General features: G+C 40.3%; 1 pseudogene; it reads left to right on the forward strand.

Annotated features, from left to right (window-relative positions):
• Window positions 1-24,521, forward strand: part of LOC110595378 — an 84,059-nt pseudogene extending 59,538 nt beyond the window's left edge.
• Window positions 24,522-24,737: the final 216 nt, after the last annotated feature.

Consider the following 24,737-nt stretch of genomic DNA (forward strand, 5'->3'; position numbering starts at 1 on the left):
GAAATTCATATTAATAACCAGTGATCATTAAGCTCTGCTTTATTGTCTTGTAGCCACTTGCAAGGAGCTGCTTAAAAACAAGTATGGCAGGCTTTACCCCACTCTATCACAACTGACTCTGCCCTTCCCAAAGCCATCCTTTTTGCAAGTTCCAAATCCCCATCTAAAGGAGTCAAAAGTGAGATAAGAGACAAGACTTCTTATGGATGCACAGATAAAAACAAATCTGATTCCATTTTCTGGAAGTCCTTGAACAAGTCCTAGCTTCACAGCCTCCTATATCAAGTTGCCTCCTTGACATTTCCGCTTCAATATCTTGACTGACTTTGTCCAAAATCAAACTTCTAAAAAAATTTTTTTATTCTAAAGAGGCAGGGTACAGTTCAGGATTAGGTAGATAAGTGGCTATGGTACCAAAATCAAACTCTTGATCGCCACTTTGCCTAAGCTTGCTCCTCCCTACCATTCGCATCTTATTGGCACCACCACCTACCCCGCTGCTCAGACCAAAAACACGGGAGTCATCCTTAATTGTCCTCCTCCTCTTACAACTCCCATATAATTCATCATGAAATCCCATAGGTTCTACCCCTAACGATATTCCACATACATTCTTTCCTACTCTAATCCAAGCTATCATCATCCTCTCTCACCTGCATGGCTATAAGAATTTCCAACTTCCAACAGATATGGACTTTGCAGCAACTTGGATGGATTTAGAGTTGATCATACTCAGTGATCTGTCACAGAAACAAAGAACAAAGTGCCACATGTTCTCACTCTCACTAATAAGTGGACCTTGAACAATTATCATAATACTATAAGAAAGTGATTGGCAGTAGCAGGAAACTGCCAGGGAAGGGAGGGGTGGGATTGGCAGTTGAGGGAAACTGCCAGGGAGGGAGGGGCACACCTCATTAACAAGGGTACCTGCATCATGAACATTTGTATGCCTAACCCTGAATTGTACCCCACATCTTTAAAATAAAATAAAAATGAAAAAAGATCTCCAACTTCTGTGTTGTGACTCTTTCTCCACCCAGCAGCCTGAGCTTTTTAAAAATAAAATATTCACACATTTGAAATAGTAATGAATACCCATGGGTCCACTATCTAACTTTTGTTGTTGTTGTTTTGGTTTTTTTTTTTTAGAGTTGGAGTCTCACTCTGTCACCCAGACTGGAGTGCAGTGACACACTCCTGGCCACCACAGCCTCCACCTGCTGGGCTCAGGCGATTCTTCCACCTCAACCTTCCAAGTAGCTGGGACTACAGGCATACACTACTATGCCCAGCTAATTTTTTGATTTATTGTAGAGATGAGGTCTTGCCAAGTTGCCCAGGCAGGTCTCGAACCCACGGGCTCAGGCAATCCGTTCGCCTTGGTCTCTCAAAGTGCTGGGATGACAGGCTGATCTAACTTTTAACAATATTAACATCGTGTCATATTTGCTTCAGCTCTTTTTCTTTAATCAAGGCAATACAATCTGTATATTCATCCCCAGTTTTATTCGCATTACTCTCACTTCAAAGATGATAATCATCCTTGAATTTAGTGAGTTTCATTTCATTTCTATAGATGGAATTTTATTACAGATTCATACATATCATTTAGGATTGAGTTCAGCTGCGTGTCACAGAAAACCCAAACAACAGTGATTTAAAGAGAAATGGTAGTTTGTCTTTCTCACATAGTTGCAAAACTTGGGATAGGCAGTTGAGGCAATGAGGTTAGTTTGGTGTCTCAAAGATTAGAGCTAAATTATTTGGGAATCTCTAGGTTTCACTCTAATGTTTGTAATGTGGCTGCTCTAGCTTCCATTATCTGGGCCATTTTGGGGCAAGAGAAAGAAGGAAAGCAAAAACACAAGAAAGTAGGGAAAAATTACATACTAGTTGAGTCCTTCCTTCTTTCAAGAATCTTCCCAAGAACTCTACCCAATAACTTTCACTTACACCTTATTTTCCAGAACCATGATGTAACCTATATCTGCAAGAGAGGCTGAGAAATGTAGTTTTCCACTTGGACATATTCCCACCATCGCAAAAGTAGAGCTTTACTATCATGAAAGACGAGGAGACTAGCTATGGAGTAGTTTTTTCTACAATACGTACTCTTAAATGATAGATTGACTTGAATACTTTCAAATTTTATATAAATAAAATCATTCAGAAATAAAATTATGCTGTATATTGCTGCTACAATTTGCTCTTTTTACTCAACATTATATTTTTGAGATTCACCTACATGGATATACAGAATTCTCATTCATTCAGCTCTACTACTCAAATATATTCGCCTTGCAAATATGCCACAATTTGCCAATTTATTAATCCATTCTGCTGAGGTACATTGAATTGTTTTTCATTTTTCAGTGAATGTTTTCTTATGTGTCTCCTTCAGAGTAAATATAAATCAGTTTTTTTCTTTTAAAAATTCTCCAGTGGTTTTCCATTACATTAAAATAAAAGCTAACCTTCCTTCCTTACATGAGTTACTCCCTACTTACCTGCCCAATCTGATCTAGTTCTGCTCTCCGTCTTGTTCATACTGACCCCCTTTCAATTCTTTTGTTTTGTTTTGTTTTGTTTTGAGTTGGACTCTCACTCCATTGCCCAGGCTGGAGTACAGTGGCACGCTCACGGCCACCCCATTGTTGACCTGCTGGGCTCCAGAGATTCTTCCACCACAGTCTTCCAAGTAACTGGAACTACAGGCACATGCAACCATGTCTGGCTAATTTTTTGATTTATTGTAGAGACAAGGTCTCGCCAAGTTGCTCAGGCTGGTCTCGAACTCACAGACTCAGGCAATCCACTCACCTTGGCCTCCCAAAGTGCTGGGATTACAGGCTGAGCCACTGAGCCCAGCCTCAATTCTTAATATGCCAACCACTTTTCTTTCTCAGGGCCAGGGTCTGATAAAGATTTTGTGGGACTTGGAACTTATTTGGTTTAGGCACAATTATATAAAATTAAGTGCAGGATGGATCCAATGCAAGTGAGATACCTGATGCCTTAGCCTCATTTATCTTCCTGGAAAACCCACTTCTGCTCAGGGCTGTTGAAATTCTGTTCTTAGCCGGGTTCGGTGGCTCACCCTGTAATCCCGCGCCTTGGGGCGGCTGAGGTGAGTGGATTGCCTGAGCCCGCGGGGTTCGAGACCCGCCTGGGCAACTTGGTGAGACCTCATCTCTACAATAAATCAAAAATGAGCCGGGCATGGTAGTGTGCGCCTGTAGTTCCAGCTACTTGGAAGCTGAGGCGGAAGGATCGCCAGAGCCCAGCAGGCCGAGGCTGCGGTGGCCGGGAGCGGCCACTGCACTCCAGTCTGGACGACAGAGTGAGACTCCAACTCAAAAAAAAAAAAAGAAATTCTGTTCTTTCTGCTTGGAATGTTATTGCCCAAGAAGTTCTTCCTTATCTCCATTTCAATATTCAGGTCTGTAGTAGAGATTGCTAGTCCTACTATAGCCATTCTCCCCTTCTGCCATACTAAAAGAATTGCTAGCTGAGTACATGATTATCCAAGTAAAAATTACATTTCCTAGTAAGCAATTAGATGTGGCCCTGAGATTCTGTCCTGGCCAATGGGATGCAAGGAAAATGAAGCGCTCATGTTTTGGGGTTATTCCTTGGAAGGGGATATATTTTATAAGGAAATGTCCTCTTCCTCTTCTGGCTTTCCCATTGCCTAGAGTTTAGACCTGGTAGTTAGCCATCTTGGACCACATATGACCCTTAAGCGATGGCAGAAAAACAACATAGAAGGACTCCAAGGCCCAGACAACTTGGTGAAGCAGAAATGCCAGACACTTGGTGAGAAAAAATTTAACTTCTACTAGCTTTTAAGCCTCTGTGATTTTTGAGTCTTTCACATTAAATCAAATCCATATCCAATGCATGGCCTTGGTTCAAATATCATTTCTTCATCAAGCCTTTCCTGACCATCGTGTCTAAAGTAGTTCCACCTTCACAAACACCAACCATTGTCTATCGCATGTCAGCTTATTTCATTTCCTTCACTGATTTAATCATCGTCTGAAAACACTTTTATTTGTTTACTACCTGTCTCCCTCCCCCAAAACACATTTTATTTTATTTTATTTTATTTTATTTTATTTTTTTTGAGTTGGAGTCTCACTCTGTCACCCAGACTGGAGTGCAGTGGCTGCTCCCGGCCACCGTAGCCTCAACCTGCTGGGCTCCGGTGATCCTTCCGCCTCAGCCTTCCGAGTAGCCGGAATTACAGGCACATGCTACCATGCCCGGCTGATTTTTTGATTTATTGTAGAGGTGAGGTCTCGCTGCCCAGGCGGGTCTCGAACCCGCGGATTCAGGCAATCCACTCACCTCAGCCTCCCAAAGGCGCGGGATTACAGGCTGAGCCACCGAGCCCGGCTCCAAAACACATTTTATAAAGGCAGGGACTTTATCTGCCTTGGTAACGGCTATATCCCAGGTACTTAGAACAGTGCCTTGTATATAATAAGTATTCGATAATTATTTGTTGAATAAAGAAAAGAATGAATCAACAGGGAAAAAAAACCACATGTTTCCACTAGACTATAAACTGTAGGAAGGCAAAGATGTTGTCACCGGGAATTAGCAAATCACCCAGTACATTTTTGCAAAAGGAATGAAGAAACAAGCAAGTGAATAAGAGCAAATACATTCCCAAGGGCTCTTCTAAAATAATAGTTCAATCACAAATATAATTTCATTTTTAAAAGACATTTTAAAGTCTGGCTTCATGGGGAAATCATTTGTTCATTAGGGAATAAGAAAAACAGCAGTACTCTTATAGATACTAAATATAGAATATTGAAAGAAACTTTCACAAAAAACTAAGGTGATTAATTTAAAATGTAAGTTTCAATAGCATTAACTGATATGTATTTATTTATTTATTGAGTCAGAATCTCACTCTGTTGCCCAGGCTGGAGTTCAGTGGCACGCACACAGCCACCCCAGCATCGACCTGCTGGTCTCCGGCGATCCTTCCACCTCAGCCTTCCAAGTAGTGAAATTACAGGAGCGTGCTACCATGCCCAACTCATTTTTGATTTATTGTGGAGACAAGGTCTCACCAAGTTTCCCAGGTAGGTCTCGAACCTGCAGGCCCAGGCAATCCATTCACCTTGGCCTCCCAAAGTGCTGGGATGACAGGCTGAGCCACCAAGCCTGGCCAACTGATATTTATTAAGGGCTTATTATATTCCAGGCACTGTGCTAAATGGTTCCCATCTACTATCTTGTTTAATCCTCATAACAATCCTATGAGTAGGTAATAAAGGTCCATGATCCTTTATCTGAGCTGCTTGGGAGGCAGATGTGCTTTCATATTCAAACCTTTTGAGAAATTAATAGAATGCATATACTACATGTAATACCCCAAGTGGAATCTGGTGCAACATCTTATACTCAAATAGTTTAATATTTTTACAGATAAGTATATGTATTCCCTAATTAATAGGTACATAAAGATGTGAATAACTCATATCCATTTAAGTTAGATTTATGACTTCAGATAAGGTAGTTTTTCCTGGCAAATGAGCTACAAAAACTTGTTATTGTTGTTTTTTTGAGTAGGAGTCTCACTCTGTTGCCCAGACTGGAGTGCAATTGCATACTCACGGCCACCACAGCCTTAACCTGCTGGCCTCAGGTGATCCTTCTGCCTCAACCTTCCAAGTAGCTGAAACCACAGGCAGGCACCACCATGCCCAGCTAATTTTTTTATTTATTATAGAGACAAGGTCTTACCAAGTTGCCCAGACTGGTCTCCAATCCCTGGACTCTGGAGATCCTCTCTCCTCCACCTTCCAAAATGCTGGGATTACAGGCATGAGCCACCGTACCTGACTACAAAAACTTAATTTTCAAAGATTTTGGATTTTAGAATTGCAAATTAAAAACTGTGAGTTTAAGCCAGGCTCGGTGGCTCAGCCTGTAATCCCGTGCCTTTGGGAGGCTGAGGTGAGCGAATTGCCTGAGCCCACGGGTTCGAGACCCGCCTGGGCAGCAAGACCTCATCTCTACAATAAATCAAAAAATCAGCCGGGCGTGGTAGCGCATGCCTGTAATTCCGGCTACTCGGAAGGCTGAGGCGGAAGGATCGCCGGAGCCCAGCAGGTCGAGGCTGCGGTGGCCGGGAGCGGCCACTGCACTCCAGTCTGGGCGACAGAGTGAGACTCCAACTCAAAAAAAACAAACAAACAAACAAAAAAAAAAAACAACTGTGAGTTTATATGATCATCCCAGCTTTCCAGGTGAAGAAACTAAAACTTAAGAACTTTTCAAGGCCACAGAAACAGCAAGGAAGTGAAGTTAAACCCAAATAACAAGTTTTAAAATTTACAACTCTTAACCATTTCCCTATAGTACCTGAAAATTCCATGTTACTTCAGGTGTTCATTCTGAATCATAGGTGATACTCCGTCTGCAGGGGATGACTCTGCCCTGCCTTGCAGAATTAATTTACACATCATGCTGTTGAATAAACGAGGTGATCCTTAAAGAGTCCTCTCATCCTGAGCCTCCATTATCCTTTGAAAATATATATCTTTTGCTAATGAATCCCAGCTCACAGACCACATTTGTAAACGGCCCTTTGTGGTGGTGCGTGAAACTGACATTTGCTTCATTCATTCACTTAGCAAATAATGTCTGAGCACTTGCCACGTGCTAAGGAACGTAAGGAGAAGGGAAGACTTACCGTAGATGATGCATGGCCTCAAAGCGTTTGCAATCCACTTGGAAAGAGATATGAAATAAAAACAGAAACAAAAGTGAAACAGCCTTGGCAGAGTGGCTTGGTTACAAAGCCTCGTTGAGAAAAACCCGGGGAGGAACTCAGACAGTACATGTTCCCAGAGATCAGAGAAAAAGAAATCACGATGGGTGAATGCAATCAGGGAAGGCTTCATAGAGAAGAAGCCGGACCTTGATGGGCGAGAAGGCTTTAGGTAGATGTGGAAAAGTTGGGTAGCATTTCAGGTTTACGCTGGGATGCGCATCACGTATCACCTAGCAAAAGGCTGTATTTACAATCAGCATGTGCAAATGATTTGGGAGGCATTCATCTTAAATGGATGCACGTATAAGGACAAATACCGGGCACTCTCAAATGTGCCTTTCAGTATAACATCCCTTGTAAAGGACACTCACATAAGCAGTTTTGTACACCCTGAAAAAGTTGCTGTGTCCATTTCCAACCCGGTGGTATTCCAAATGCTTCTGCAGTGAAAGAATCAGCCCTAAAATCAATCAGGTACTTCCTAAGAAACAAAAGCTGCCTCGAGGACAGAATATTCAAGTGAACTCAGGGAGAGGTGACCGCCTCCACTATTCAGCAGCCTGTCTTGAAGCACTGGATTGATTTACGCTTCCAGTGTCCTCCCAAGATCCTGCAACTTTAGGGCATCTACATAAATATATCTGTGACAAATCTGTACTGTAGTATAAGTATACTATAACCAGTAACATCATCTGCATTTGTAAATACGCTGATAGAACTAATATTTATATATTGTGAATTGTCACTTTCAGGACAGTCTCTACAAGAAGCTTCCACATCTCGGACGTTATTTCTTTTTAACAGAATATTATTAAATGGAACTGAAGCCCAGAAGTTCTGCTTGCCTGCAAGAAAAAAAAAATTGTAGAAACAGGATGGCACATATTTTTAACTCGATGTGATGTTGAGTCACACCACTTTTAATATGAGTCACACATATTAAAAGGATCAGCAGAGCCCATGACAGCCACCAAGCTTCCCTTGGAATATCAGAAAGGTGATGACACTGCTTTCTCTGTTTGCTTCAGAAGGGCAAAAACAAGTCGAATATCAACAATGTGCACAGAGACAGAGCACATTCCCTTCTACCTTAAATCTCAGTCTACATTCTTTTTGGAGTCTGTCTTTTCCCATTATGTCAGTCCAGTCATTCTCTGGGTCACTCTGAAATGCTTCTTTTGATCTTTTAAGGATAGATATTTAATATTCTGATTAATATACCAGTGGCAGCAAGTAATTGTTTGGAAATGTGTGTTTTGATAATATATGTGCAGAAGAATAACACTTTAAATATAACTTTAAATATAAATTTAAATGTTAACATTTAAATTTGTAATATAAATTTATGATATTTATAAAAATAAATTTAAATGTTAAATATAACATTTAAATATAAATTTTTTTTGTCCTAGGAGTTCCTTTATTTGTCTATCATAAAAATGAAACCTTGAAACTAAAGCTTATGTACTCAAGGAAAGGCAAAACCCAGAAAACAGAGTTAGGTTCTTGTTGTTTGAAAAGAAGAAAAGTTCTTAAATCCCTGACAGAAATAATAATCTTGGGCTGAGCATGGTGGCTTACACCTATAATCTCAGCCCTTTGGGAGGCCAAGGCAAGAGGATCGCTTGAGCCCAGGAATCTGAGACCAACCTGGGTGACATATGGGACCCCATCTCTACAAATAAAATAAAATAAGGTAAGATAAAAATAAATTAGCTGGGTGTAGTGGCATGTGCCTGTAGTCCCAGTTACTCAGGAGGCTGAGGCAGGAGGATTCCTAGAGCCCAAGAGTTTAAGGTTGTCATGAGCTATGACTGTGCCACTGCACTCCAGTCTGGGTGACAGAACAGGATTCTGTCTAAAAGAGAGAGACAGGGAAAAAAGAAAGAATAATCTTGAAAACCTACAGATGTTTTATTTTGCTTTGTTGGTATAGTTTACTTTGAAAGAGAGAAAAGGTTTTATTTTAAAAAATAGGAACATAAACTTCTCAGTGCATAAAGTCTGTGTCTAAACAACAGAAGTGGCAAAAAGGCACCATGATGGAAGGCTGTGTTTGAAAGTTAGACTGAAGAAAGATTTGAGAATGAAAAGGAGAGGCGTTGAGTCTCTAAGCAGGGAGCTCAGGCTCTGGGCTCCCCAGACTCAGGCCTGGGTGGAGTGGCAATAGAAAGAAAGCCACAAGAAGTTCCAAGAAGACATTTGTGCTTTACTTCCTGGGTAAAGTCCAAAAAGACAGCAAGGTGCCTAAAGAAAACCGCTGGACCAGAAATATGCGGCACCAATTCAGCAGTAGCTCGATTAAATGTTTAAAAAGAGAGAACCCATGATGTTCCCCAAGTTCTTCTTGATCCCAGAGGTGACTGTGAGGCCAGTTAGCCTGAAGGATAAGGAGGTACCTTGGCGTCAGACGTGGACTATACACGCTAGAAGTCATGGTAGGAAAACAGATATTAAAGAACATATGAGAGTGTCCAATAAGTAGCCCAGATTATAGACCAGATTTTTCCTTCTCTTTAGACTATGGCAAATTAAGTCCCAAAGAACCTAAATGTCACCATAGGGAGAAGAAGAGGGAAGGTTAAAATTTGGCCGGGTTTACATTTGAATAATTGCTTAGTATATTGCCAAATAGAAAGAGTTAGAAAATCATTTCTGAACGCTCCCCCAACTGTATACACCATCCTACCTGTGACCATGTCCATATTTTCTACTTCTACCCGGTTACTATGGAGAATGTCTATGATTTGACCTAAGGTCTAATTCTCCGGTTGTGTACTGAATCCTATCCTTTCTTGTCTACTCAAGAGCAATGCTCCAGCAACTGTCACTTCTCGCTCCTGCACCGTCATTTTTTCCTTCTTTTCCAGGTTGCTCCCATCAGCAAATAAACATGCTATACTGACTTCCATCTTAAAAAAATAAATAAAGCCCCTCCCTGATGAATAAGATATTGGCACACCATGAAAATATTACCTTAAAGATTTTTTAAAACTTAATTACTAAAGGGAAAAGGTACTTTATAATGGAGAAAACTGGCAGGCACTCTTTTATTTTGTATTTATTCTTTTAAAATCACTATTTTAATTAAGAGATCAAATTTAGCATCGCTAACAGCAGATAACCTAACATTACAAATGTCTCCTGACCGGATGTAATATGAAGTGCCCAATATGACTTAAGAAATATTCTTGCCCAAAATGTTTAACTTGAATCTAATTAGACCTCTAGAGTTAATTTCATTTTCTAGGCCGTTTAGCCTAGAAAAATAGGTGAAAAAAATACCATGAACAAACAATTAGAAAAATCCAGAATGTCAGATAATCCATAGTACAATTAACATAAATGTTTTAGAAAATGAAAGTCACTAAGAAAAAAAAAAGCAGAACTTTTTCACATTAATAAACATTAAAGATAGCAATGTACAATGTATAAACTTGAGTTTCTGGATTTTAAAGTGTATAAAAGATTTTTGAGACAGTTTTGGGAATATAAATATGATTGAATATTAGGTGATATGGAATTATTATTAATTTTCTTTGATGGGATAGCTGTACTGTGGCCATATAGTCTTTATTCTTGGATATGCAGATTGACATATTTATGGATAAAATGTCACACAATATCTGTAACTTGCTTTTAAAGTTCAGTAAATCACCTGAGAAGAGAAAGAAAAAGCAATTGTGGCAAAATATTAAAACCGGTGAATCTAGGTGAAGAATATATAGTATACATTGTACTGTTCTTTCCATTTTTCTGTAGGTTTGAAATTTTCTAAAGTAAAAGGTTGTTTTTAAGCCCTTATTGGCAGTATACCCCTCTCAAGGTAAATTATTGCTTCATTTCTCTGCTTCCCTTGGAAATTTCCTCGAAAAGCATTGTCTACACTCTTTTTCTTCCTCTCTTCTCATTCTCTCTTAAATCTACTTGAAACAGGCTAACTCCTTCCTTCTCCACCAAAACAGATGTTGGCAAAGTCACTAATGACCTTCACATGATCAAATTCAATAATCAATTTCAGCCCTCATCTTATTTAACCGTTCAACAAGGTTTGACACACTTGTTTGGTCCCACCTCTTGAAATACTTCCTTTACTTGACTTCTAAGATATCACGTTCTCTTGATTTTCCTCCTACTGTAATTACTGCTCTTTCCAGTCTCCTTTGCCGGATCTACCTCATCACCTTAAGCTCTAGCAGTGGGGTCCCCCAAGGTTCAGACTTGAGATCTCATCTCTATCTAAACTTTTTCTCTAGATACAGTCTCTCTTTGGTCCTTAAATATCATCTCTGCATACTGCTAAGACTCCTATCCTGAGTTTCTATGCTCACATACCAAATATTTATTCAGTAGCTCAGCTTCAATGTCTAACAGGCATGCCATACTTCCCACTTACCATTCACACTTAACTGAACTCCTAATAACCCCCAACCCAATCACCGTGAACACAGTCCTCTCAGTCTTCCTCATCCTGGCCAATGGCAACTCCATTCCTCCAGTTGCTCAGACCAAAGCCTTGGAGTCACTCTTCAACTTCTCTCTTTTTCTCTCATTTCCAGTTTTTCAACAAATCTTGTCAGCTCCATCCTCAAAATAGGCAACATTTCTCCCTATTTCCATTATCATTTCTCCCTATTTCCATTATCACTGCCATAGTCCAAGCCACCACAATCTCTTATCTAGCCTATTGTAGTAGACTTCTAAATAGTCTCATTTCATTATTTTGCCTCTTGCATTTTATCCTACAAAAAGCTGCCAGTCAGTCTTTTAAAACATAAGTCAGATCATAATCATCACTCTGTTCAAAACCCTTCAAAGTCTTCCAATTGCATTCAGAAAAAAACCCATAATTCTCACTGAATGAAATTAAAGAAGTCTAAATAAACGGAAAGACAACCCATGCTCATGAATCACAGGACTTAATATCATTAGGATGGCAATAGACCCAAAATGATCTAAGATTCAACTCAATTTCTATGGAAACTTCAGCTGAACTTTTTATAGAAATTTACAAGCTGATGCTAAAATTCACAAGGAAATGAAGTTTCAAGAAATTCAGAATAGTCAAAACAGCATTAAGGGGAAAACAAAAAAACAAAAAACCAGAGTTGGAGGAATCATACTTCCTGATTTCAAAACATACTACAAAGTCACATTAATTAAGACAGCCTGGAACTGGAATGAGAATAGACATCTAGAGTAATCAAATAGACTTGAGTCTAAAAATAAATCTATGGTCAATTGATTTTTGGCAAAGATGACAAGATAATTCAATGGGGAAAGAGTAGCCTTATCAATAAATGGTGCCAGGACAACAGGATATCCACATGCAAAAGAATGAAGTTGGACCCCACCTTACACCATATACAAACATTAACTCAAAATGGATTCTAGAACTAATTGCAAGAATAAAAGTTTAAAACTCTTAGAAAAAAACATAGACATGAATTTTTCATTACCTTGTTTAGGGAGTGGGGTTCTTAGACATCATGCCAAAAACACAAGAGGCAAGAGGAAGAATAGATAATTTTGGACTTCAACAAAATTTATAGCTTTTGTTTTTTAAAGGATACCATTAAGAAAAGGTCAACCCACAAAATTGGGAAAAATTTGCAAATCATATATTCGATAAAAGACTTAAATCTAAAATTGTAAAGGACATTCATGACTCAATCATAAAAGGCAGGCAAATAATCCAATTTTAAAATGAACAAAGGATTTGAATAGATATTTTTCCAAAGAAAATATACAAAGAGTCAATAAGCACATGAAAAGATACTCAACATCATTTGTGTGAGACACCACTTCACAAACACTGAGAAGGCTATGATTTTAAAAAAACAGATAATAACAAGTTATTGTTGAGGATATGAAGAAATTGGAACCCACAGACACTGTTGGTGGGAATATAAAATAGTATAACCACTTTGAAAAATAGGCTGGCAGTATTTCAGAAGATTAAACACAGAGTGACTATATTACCCATCAACTTTACTCCAAGGCAGAATTTTCATTTCCAGGAGAAATGAAAACATATGTATACACAAAAACTTGAACAAAAAATGCTACAACAACATTATTCATCACAACCAAAAATTGGGAACATCAACAGATGAATAGATATGCAGATGTGGTATGTATCCATATAATGCAATTGTATTTAAATATAATAGGAATGAAGTTCTGATGCATGCTGCAACATAAATGAACCTTAAAAACAAGTGAAAGAAGGCAGACACAAAAGACCACATATTACATTATTCTGTTTATATGGTATATCCAGAATAGGCACATCCATAGAGACAGAAAGTAGATGAGAGGTTGCCAGAGGCTGGGGTAATGAGGAGTGACTGTTAATAGGTTTGGGGTTTCATTATGAGGTTATGAAAATGTTCTGGAATTAGATAGTAGTAACACAATTCTGTTAACATTCTAAAAACCACTGAATTGTACACTTTAAAAGGGTGAATTTTATAGTATGTTACAGTCATGCACCACATAACGACATTTCAGTCAGTGACAGACCGCATATGAGAGTGGTCCCATGAGATTTTAATGGAGTTGAGAAGATTTCTGTTGCTTAGTGACATCATGGCCAACGTAACGCAGTACAATGCATTACTCACATATTTGTGGTGATGCTCGTGTAAACAAATCTGCTGCACTGCCCGCAGTATAAAAGTATAGCACATGGCCGGGTGTGCTGGCTCAAGCCTGTAATCCCAGCACTTTGGGGGCCCAGGTGAAAGGATTGTCTGAGCCTGTGGGTTGGAGACCAGCCTGGACAACTTGGAGAGATCTTGTCTCTACAATAAATTTTTAAAAATTAGCCGGGCATGGTAGCATGCGCCTGTAGTTCTGGCTACTTGGAAGGCTGAGGCGGAAGGATCGCCAAAGCCCAGCAGGTTGACACACTGGGATGGCCGTGAGCATGCTACTGCACTTCAGCTGGGCGACAAAGTGAGAATCCAACTCAAAAAAAAAAAAAATTGTAAAGCACATAATACTTGGTCATGATAATAAATGACTATATTACTGGTTTATGCATTTACAGAGAAGCACAAGGAAACTTTGAGGGATGACAGATATATTCATAGTACTGATTGTGGTGATGGTTTCACAGGTATCTACATATGTCAAATTATCAAATTGTACACCTTAAATATATGCAGCTTATTTTATGTTAGTTTAAAAACTGTAAATATTTCTATCTGTCCCAAAGAATAAACCATTCCTGTATCGAGCTAATGATCTCCCAATTACTTCAGCTAAATCACCTCTTCCCATGCCAATCCATTCTTCTCTCTGTTCCTAGAATTAAGTTTTTAAAGCCCAAGGCATTCCCATAACTCCTCTTCTTAAAAACTTAAAAATCAGGCCATGTGTAGTGGCTCAAGCCTGTAATCCCAGCACTTTGGGAGGCCGAGGCGAGAGAATTGCCTCAGGGGTTCAAGACCAGCCTGGGCAACTTGGTGAGACTTTGTCTCTACAATAAATCAAAAAATTAGCCAGACGTGGTGACACTCGTCTATAGTCCCAGCTACTTAGAAGGCTGAGGCGGAAGGATTGCCTGAGCCCAGCAGGTTGAGGCTGTGGTGGCCACGAGCGTGCTATTGTACTCCAGTCTGGGCGATAGAGTGAGACTTTGATTAAAAAAAAAACAAACAAAGCCGGGCTCGGTGCCTCAGCCTGTAATCCCGCGCCTTTGGGAGGCTGAGTTGAGTGGATTGCCTGAGCCCGCAGGTTCGAGACCTGCCTGGGCAGCGAGACCTCATTTCTACAATAAATCAAAAAATCAGCCGGGCGTGGTAGCCATGCCTGTAATTACAGCTACTCGGAAGGCTGAGGTGGAAGGATCGCTGGAGCCCAGTGGGTCGAGGCTGCGGTGGCCGGAAGCGGCCACTGCACTCCAGACTGGACGATCGAGTGAGACTCCAACTCAAAAAAAAAAAACAAAACAAAACAAACAAAACTTAAAAATTCCCACTGAATATAATTCTCAAAGACAATTTTCTTGATCTAATGTCAAACTATCTTCTTGGCTCATCTTTTTCTGGTCCCCTTCAGGTTTTTCTATCCTTCAGCTACATTTCTCACTTAGTCTTTAAACATTCAGTTTCTTCTGCTTAGACTACCCTTACCCTTCTATCACCTGCCCCAAGTCCTCGGCCCAGAGAATTCCTACTTAACTTTCAAGACCCTGTAGAAGTAGTATATCCTATGTGAAGCCTTTCCCATTTTCTCCAGCCATTCTCTCTCTTCATTGTTCTCATGACTCTTTTCACTTATTTCTTTTTCGCAGTTTTGTATTGTACAGTTTGTTGTTTGCTTTTATATCTATCCTCCTCACCAAAGAAAGTGTTGTCTCCTAGTCTCCCCAGAGCACAGCATAGTATCTGACATATAGCAGCAATTCAGCAAATGTTAGTTAAGTGAATGAATGAAAGCACATTCAGTGATGATTATTAATAGTTTAATGTATTTTATGATGCTTCAAAAATATTTTTAATAATAAAGCCATTCGCTTTAATAAGGTATCTGGAGAATCTCTTAAAATAAGCACATATGCCTGGGCTCGGTGGCTCAGCCTATAATCTCAGCACTTTGGGAGGTCAAGGCAAGTGGATTGCCTGAGCCCATGGGTTCGAGACCAGCACGAGCAACTTGGCAAGACCTCATCTCTACAACAAATAAAAAAATTAGCCAGGTGTGGTAGTGCGCACCTGTGGTTCCGGCTACTTGGAAGGCTGAGGCAGAAGGATTTTCGGAGTCCAGCTGATCGAGGCTGCAGTGGCCGGGAGTGTGCCACTGCACTCCAGTCTGGGCGACAGAGTGAGACTCCAACTCAGGGGAAAAAAAAAAAAGCACATAGATGGTCTACACATATGCTGAAAATCACATTTATAAAACTGGTAAAATACAATGATTATGTGCTATATTTAGAGCTTACCCACAATCCAACTATCAGACAGCCAAAAATCTGCCAAAGAAATTCTGAAGATCACCTAGTGAGAAGAGTTGGAAAGAGAAATGTGGTTCATTCATCCTTGAGACTAAAGGGTATATTCTCATTTTGACGTTCAACGATTTATATATTCAACTCCCATCAATGCTAATGGGAATTGTGCACATAAATTCTCACAAACTGAGATGAGAACACATCCCTAAACGTGCAAACCAGGAATACACGCAGATACTATCATTCCAAAGCCTAGGAAACCAAGCCCATAATTAAAATGTGTGGATCTCTCAGTGGCAGCAGATTGAGTTGCTAACACACTTACAAGCCCAATTCATCACAATGTATCTACAGCCTTCCAGCCGCTACTGGTCCTGGAAGGCCACAAGTGCTGGTGAACTGCAGACTGCCTTATCCAGGGGGAAGGGTCAGCTATAGAAACTTTGTTGGGAGATGGGGAGTAGACCACGGAGTAGAGAGGGAGAGAACTCTCAGGGGAGCAGGAAACTTGCCAAAGATCCTTTGTCTCCTGCTCCCACCACCTTGGTCCTTTCACTTGACAGCCACATCTGCTTAGAAGAGGATTTCTGAACCTCAAAACTTTGAATGAAAGCCAAATAATCTGCTGCTTAAGAGGCTATTTGGAAAGCTGATGTATTCACTGCATTCCAAAGAAATGCTCTGCTTGAGAGAAGCAACCAGTATTTCTGAAAATCCAAATCTCCAAAGGGAATATGAATACATGATTTCACATACTATATGATCAGATTCACTAGGTCTTTACAAACTCATTCCAACTCCAACAAATTAGTGTTAAGATTCTTGTAATAAATATACTTCCAAGTTTATCCCACCAAAAGCAGTAAGAGTCTGTGCTGAATGTAGCCCAGTGAAAAGCACATTGAATTTAGAATTCAAAATCATGGATTCAAGTTTCATTGGACACAAAATCTCTTTGAGCTACAATTTCCTCTCTTTGGAAAATGAGAGGTGACAATCCTTGCCCTACTCGCCTCTTGGGCTTATTATGAAACTTAAATTAGAAATTTACATGGAAGCATTTAAAAATACAAACATCAGTTTCTGTACTCCATGACTTTACCCACACAATGGTTATTTGCATACCTAACTCTGAATTGTACTCCATATCTTTAAAATAAAAATTTTTTTTAAATGCTCTTTAGAATTAAATATATATGTTACCCCCCCAAAAAACCTTCAGAAATGACCTTTTTACTGAAAAACAACCTAATCCCCGACAGAGAGCCTTTTGCATAATTTCACCTCCTCTCTCCTCCCCTCTGTCATGTTCAACTTTCAGTTTGACCTCTAGCCATCCATCAAACTCCATTAATAATAAGTACGTTGTTTCACTTAGGACTATCTCAAAAATCACAAAAACATGAAACTCCAAAAGTAGAGAAAGACAAAAAATCACATTGGGATTCGTGCGACCTCATTCCAGTCCGTTCTGACACCAGGAACTACTACGTGCCCAACACCAGGCTCGGAGCCGGAGCCACTTCACAGAGAAGTTTCAGCTTCAGCCTCAAGGAAGTCTTCCCTGACACATCCTTGCCACCGCTGCCCACATTCACACCCCAGAGCCAAATCCTGCCGTTTTTACTTTGACTCGTCTACCTGCCGGCACCTCCACTACCGCTGCCCAGGTCCAAAACAGCACCATTTCATCACCGCTTGCATACACTACCATAACCTGACCATGGATTATTCTCACTCCAGACTTGGCCCTTGCAGTAATATTTCCAAAACCCACATCTGGTCTTGTCACCCCTCGTGCTTGAAATACTGCAATGACTTCCCACTGTTCTGCAGATAAAGACCAGATCTTCCAAGAGCCTGCATGAACTCTCCCTCCGTGTCCCCATCCCCACCCTCATTTCTCAAGCCTCATCAACTCCTTCAACTCTGTGCCTCAGCTGAACTGCCTTCTTTCAGGTTCCTTGTCAGTGCCATGGTCCCTCCTACGACCACAGGACCTTTTAACACGCTGTTCCCTCTGTCTCTTCACTGAATGAATTCCTTCGTAGCTCAGTCATCATTTTCTAAAGAACGCCTTCTCTGTTCTACCTCACTTGGTCCAATCCCCTTCCACATGTTCTCATATCTCCATGAACATCTCCTTAGCACTCAGCACTCATTTGACTATTGTCAACCTTGTACAATGAACCAGAAGCTCTATGAGAATAAGGTTTGTGTTTGTTATTGTTTAACATTATTTATTCTCAGCACCTATCATAGTGCCTGGCACACAGTAGCTGCTTGATATTTATTGACCAAATCAGTACATTAATCAATTTGTTCTAGGCTGGGTGCAATAGCTCATGCCTGTAATCCCAGCAATTTGGGAGACTGAGGTGGGGGAATCACTTAAGTACAGGAGTTCAAGACCAGCCAAGACAACATAGCAAGACCCCTCCACTCAATCTGTAAATATAAAAATAAAAAATTGGCTGGGTACTGTGGTTCACACTTGTAATCCCAGCACTTTGGAAGGCTGAAGAAGGAGGATTGCTTGAGCTCAGGAGTTCGAGACCAGCCTGGACAACATAGTGAGATCTCGTCTCTACAAAAAAATAAAAAATAAGCTAGGCATGGTGTCGTGTACCTGTAATCCCAACTACTTGGGATGAAAGGATCACTTGAGCCCAGGGGGTTGAGGCATCAGTGATCTGGGATCATGCCACTGCATTCTAGCCTAGGCTACAGAGTAAAATCCTTTCTCAAAATAAAATAAAATAAGTTAGTCAGGCATTGTGATGTACACCTATAAATCTAGCTACTCAGGAGTCTGAGGTGGGAGGATCACTTGAGCCCAGAACTTTAAGGTTACAGTGAGCTACAATCATGCCACTGAACTCCAGCTTGAGCAGCAGAGTGAGATCCTGTCTTTAAAAAGAAAAAAAAATCAGCTGGGCTCGGTGGCTCAGCCTGTAATCCCGCGCCTTTGAGAGGCTGAGGTGAGTGGATTGCCTGAGCCCGCGGGTTCGAGACCCGCCTGGGCAGCAAGACCTCATCTCTACAATAAATCAAAAAATCAGCCGGGCGTGGTAGCGCATGCCTGTAATTCTGGCTACTTGGAAGGCTGAGGCGGAAGGATCGCCGGAGCCCAGCAGGTCGAGGCTGCGGTGGCCAGGAGCGGCCACTGCACTCCAGTCTGGGCGACAGAGTGAGACTCCAACTCAAAAAAAAAAAGAAAAAAAAATCAATTTATTCTTGCAAAAAATAAAACAAGTCAGCAGGCAATTATGTCTTAGTAAACAATAATGTAAACTCTGAGAGGACAGAGATTTTTATCTTTTTTTTTCATGGATGTGTCCTTGGTGCCCAGAATAATGCTTGGCACATAGTAAGCACTTAGTAAATGTTTCTTGAGTGAATGAATAAAAGGGGATAAAATTTGAATGAATTCAAGGAAGGATGATATAGTACATAGTGAGGCTTATCAAATGTTCCTTCTTTCATTTCTTAATTGCCTACCTGATTAGGAGAATTCCGTAGAGTCCTAAGCACAATCGCTTCCTTGCTGGGTGATCTTGGAAAGTTGCATAATCTATTTGAGGTCCCATAATTACGAAAATTCTGAGATTCTGAAATTTTGTTTCCTCCTCCCACAAATGAAGATCAGACCATCTGTTCTCACTTCTTCACAGGAATAGCATAAGAATGAAAAATCTTAACAGCAAAAAACAAACAAACAAACAAACAAAAACCCAATGAAGTTAAGAAATAAACGACCCAAACAGACATTTTTCTTTTTCTTTTTTTTTTTTTTGAGTTGGAGTCTCACTCTATCACCCAGACTGGAGTGCAGTGGCCGCTCCCGACCACCGCAGCCTCGACCTGCTGGGCTCCCGTGATCCTTCTGCCTCAGCTTTCCAAGTAGCTGGAACTATAGGTGTGCACTACCACACCCAGCTAACTTTTGATTTTATTGTGAAGATGAGGTCTCACCAAGTTGCCCAGGCGGGTCTCGAACCCGCGGGCTCAGGCAATCCAATCACCTCAGCCTCCCAAAGCGCTGGGATTACAGGCCGAGCCACCGAGCCCGGCTCAGACATTTTTCAAAAGAAGACATACAAATGGCTAACAAATATATGATAAAATGCTCAACATCATTAAACATTGGGGAAATGTAAATCAAAACCGCAATGAGATATTATCTCACTCAGTTAGAATGACTATAATCAAAATGACAAAAAATAACAAGTGCTGGTAAGAAAAGGGAAGAGAGAAGGGAATTCACACACTTAATGGGAATGTAAACTAGTCTAGGTACTATGGAAAAAGAATGGAGGGTTCTCAAAAAACTACAAATTGAGGCTGGGCATGGTGTCTCCTGCCTGTAATTCTAGAACTTTGGGAGGCCAAAGTGGGAGGATCACTTGAGCTCAGGAATTCAAGACCAGCCTAGGGAACATGGTTAGACCTTGTCTCTACAAAAAATTTAAAAATTAGCTGAGTGTGGTGTCACATGTCTGTAGTCCCAGCTACTCGGGAGGCTGAGATGGAAGGATTGCCTGAGTTCAGAAGGTCAAAGCTGTGTGAGTTGCGGGCATGCCACTGCACTTCAGGCTGAGTGACAGAGTGAGACCCTGGACTCAAAACAACAACAAAAACTACAAATAGAACTACAATATGATTCAACAATCCCACTACTAGGCATTTATCAAAAAAAAACCCCAGAATATTGAAGATATACAGAGGGTGCCCATATATATATATATACATTTTAAGAAAGGAAAAAGCTGTATTAAAATTACAATACTATCCTACCTGTTGCATGGTGACACTAGCATTCATTTGATTAATGTCATCTTTTGAGAAAATGTCCTATTACACATTGCCACCATAATTCAATTCAACTTCAAAAAAATAATACATAGATAACATCTCTTAAAATGTGTATACATTTTGGCACCCCCCCCAGTATTTTCACTGTCCCCCTCATGTTTACTGCAGTACTATGCACAATAGCCAAATATGAAATCAGCCCGTGTCCAAAAACATATAACTAGATAAAGAAAATGTGCATATACACAAAAGAACAATCTTCAGCCATAAAAAAAGAATAAAATCTTGTCATTTGCAGCAACCTGGGTGAAACTGAGGGAGCATTATGTTAAGTGAAATAGCCAGGAATAGAAAGTTAAAAACTTCATGTTGTCATTTATATGGCAGAAGCTAAAGAAAGTTGATTTCATGGAAGTAAAAAGTAGGACAGAGGTTATTAGAGGCTAGGAAGTGTAGGGGTAAGGGTGGATTGGGAAAGATTTGTTAAAGGATATAAAATTACAGCTAGACATAAGGAATAGTTCTAGTGCTCTATACCATGGGTCCCCAACCCCCAGGCTGTGGACAGTACCAGTCTGACTTGTTAGGAACTGGGTCACACAGCAGGAAGTGAGTGGCAAGCGAATGAGCAAAGTTTCATCTGTATTTACCGCCACTTCCCAGCACACACATTACCACCTGAACTCCACCTTCTGTCAGATTAGGGCAGCATTAGATTCTTTTTTTTTTTTTTTTTTTTTAGTTGGAGTCTCACTCTGTTGCCCAGACTGGAGTGCAGTGGCACACTCCCAGCCACCGCAACCTCGACCTGTTGGGCTCCAGCGATCATTTCATCTCAGCCTTCCAATTAGCTGGAACTACAGCGGGTGCTACCATGCCCAGCTAATTTTTGATTTATTGTAGAGACAATGTCTCGCCAAGTTGCCCAGGTGGGTCTCAAACCCATGGGCTCAGGCAAGCATTAGATTCTTATAGAAGCCCTATTGTGAACTGCACTTGTGAGAGATCTAGGTTGCAAGGCTCCTTGTGAGAATCTAATACCTGATGATTTGAGGTGGAGCTGAGGCAGTGATGCTGGCACTGGGGAGCAGCTGCAAATACAGATTAACGTTAGCAGTGGGGTTTGACTGCACAGAGACCATAGTAAATCAATTGCTTGCAGATGCATATCAAAATAATATCACAACTTTATAATAATAATAATAACATGACATTTTGCAATGAAATTATGACAGAAATAATTTGTACAATAAAGGTAACATGCTTGAATCGTCCTGAAGCCATCCCCCCACCCTCAGGTCTGTGGAATAATTGTCTTCCATCAAACTGGTCCCTGATACCCAAAAAGGTTGGGGATTACTGCTCTATATCATTGTAGGATGACTATTGTTAACAATAATATGTAGTTTTAGCTGGGCTCGGTGGCTCAGCCTGTAATCTCGTGCCTTTGGGAGGCTGAGGTGAGTGGATTGCCTGAGCCCGCGGGTTCGAGACCCGGTTGGGCAACTTGGCGAGACCTCATCTCTACAATAAATCAAAAAAATGAGCTGAGTGTGATAGCGCGCACCTGTAGTTCCAGCTACTCGGAAGGCTGAGGCAGAAAGATTGACGGAGCCCAGCAAGTCAAGGCTGCGGTGGCCGGGAGTGGCCACTGCACTCCAGTCTGGGTGGCAGAGTGAGACTCCAACTAAAAAAACAAAAAAACAAAAAAACCCACAATAATATGTAGTTTTAAATAGCTAGAAGAGAGGCTTTGAATGTTCTCAACACAAAGAAATAATAAATGTCTGAAAAGATTGATATGTTAATTATACTGATTTGATCACTATACATTGGATGTATCAAAATATCACTAAGCACCCCATAAAGATGTGTAATCATTATGTGCCAATTACAAAAAAAAAGAATCAAAGGAGATCATGCAAGCTATAAATGATCATATAGTTGAGTAGACTCAAGCTAGTATTTTTTTTAATGCCTACTATATGATAGGCACTAGGCTAAGTATTGCGCTTAAGAAGTGATAGGATAGTAAGTATCTCTGTAATGGTTACCACATAAAATCCCTAGAATGGCAGGCTGGGCATGGTGGCTCACTACTGTAATTCTAGCACTTTGGGAGGCCAAGGCAGGAGAATCACTTTAGTCTGGGAATTCGCGACCAGTCTGAGCTACATAGTGAGACCTCTTAGGACAAACCAAGAATCAAAAACTTAGCCAGGCCTGGTGGTGCATGCCTGTGGTCCCAGCTACTCAGGAGACTGAGGCAGAAGGATCCCCTAAGCCCAGGAGGTCAAGGCTGTGGTGAGCCATGATGGTGACACTGTACTCCAGTCTGAGTGAAAGAGTGAGGCCCTAACTAAAAAAAAAGTTTTTAAAGTCCCTAGAAGCTCATGCTTTTTCCTCCATTTCTTTTCCACTTTTCTACTTATGATCATTAATAATAACTATTCACATGCTTTCTTATACTTTGAAGTATAGGAATACTGGGAACTACAAAGCACTGAAAGAAGAAACCAAGGAAGGATAAAATAGAACTGAGACCCTGAACAAGAGATTTGACAAAACTATAAATGTAGGGGAAAGATGTGCAATGAGACATGTGAGACTATGCCCAGGCTAAAGAATTGAGGGCAAAAAATGGTTGGGGATGGGTGCCCCTGGATGTTTGGGGTCAAAAATAAGTATTGCAAGTTTGATGAACAGCATTCTTTACTGAATACAATTACCCAGGAGATAATATTAGAATTGGTTGGTAGAAAAGAGCATGGGGAAGATGGTGGATGGTAGTACGAAAGCTACAAAAAAAACTTTTGGATCATGATGGGAATATGCCCAGGATAGTAAGAGCAGTCATAACATTTCATGTTTGCCTAGCCTACAAAGATAGGAGACCTGTTCTTACCCTCTACCACAATCTACATGCAACTATCCATCACCCCTTCTCCCTCTCTACTCAAAATTTTACTCATCACTGGAGTCTGCAGCAAAGTTCTCTAGATAACTTGTTGAACCAAGGAACTATATATTTAACGCTTTACATGTAGAAGTAGTCTGTTTTCTTATATGAGTAATAGGACAAGCCAAGGGAACAGAAATGACTAAGGATACTCTTATTGTCATAATTCTGTTTTTCACAATGGTATTCACTATTGAAGAGAAGAACACACATTTAATTATGAACTCATATTGTAAGGCTCTCATTCACCGAAGTTTATTGATTAACTTCTTAAAAGGAAAGCATAAAAATGTCCTCCTTTTTCAAATGTTTTAGCTGGTATATTCTCTTGACTCTGATTAGAAGGGATCAAGATTTAACACTTTAAGAGGCCTCTAAAAGCATGACAGACTTTCCCAAAAAAACTAGAACCAGAGCAAAGTTTTTTTTTAAATCAGCTCTCTGAATCTAGTGTTTTCAGAAAGATTTCTGAAAATAATTTTCCATGGTTTTCACAAGAAACGGGGCCTTTCTCCTCCTCCTCTATTTGATGTGTGTTTTTCCTGAAGGCCAGTTTATCTTCTGTAATGTATATCTCTTGCACTTTTATAAAACCAATGTAAAATAGTGGTGTGAAAACAATGTAAAAAAATAGCTCAATGGGAAATAAAAAAGGGTTTTTGTTAGTTACGGAGTTTCAGGTTCCTAGCAATAAGGGACAATCAGGGAATTTATAATGTATAAGTATACTTTAGTTTTGAAAGTTAAAAAATACATCTGTTGGTCAAATCATCATAAAACATTTTCTTCCTTTCTCCGCCATCATGGTGTGTGCAGTGGACTCCATTGTTTGCCATATCTTCTCACAAGACTTTCAGGATCAAGTGATTCCTGGCCACGAAACAGAAGCAAAAGTGTCCCATTCCTCAGTGGATTCAGATGAAAACTGTAATAAAATCCAGTACAACTCCAAGAGGAGACATTGGAGAAAAACCAAGCTGGGTCTATAAGGAATTGCACATGAGATGGAACGCCTGTTTATGCTGAATCATAGTTACCATCATCTTACCATTATCAAGTTGAAAATCTCTCCACAATTGGGAAATCAGGCATGTTTAATTGGAATGGATTTTTCTTTTGTTTATATGCTCTGCACTAGTGGGCTGACTCAGTAATAAATAAGTGAAACCTTTTACCTGGGGAAAAAAAGCAAATCATCATAAAAC

Source organism: Carlito syrichta, unplaced genomic scaffold, assembly GCF_000164805.1.
Source record: "Carlito syrichta isolate Samal-C Ts95f unplaced genomic scaffold, Tarsius_syrichta-2.0.1 Scaffold301537, whole genome shotgun sequence".
In the NCBI taxonomy this organism is placed as follows: Eukaryota; Metazoa; Chordata; class Mammalia; order Primates; family Tarsiidae; genus Carlito; species Carlito syrichta.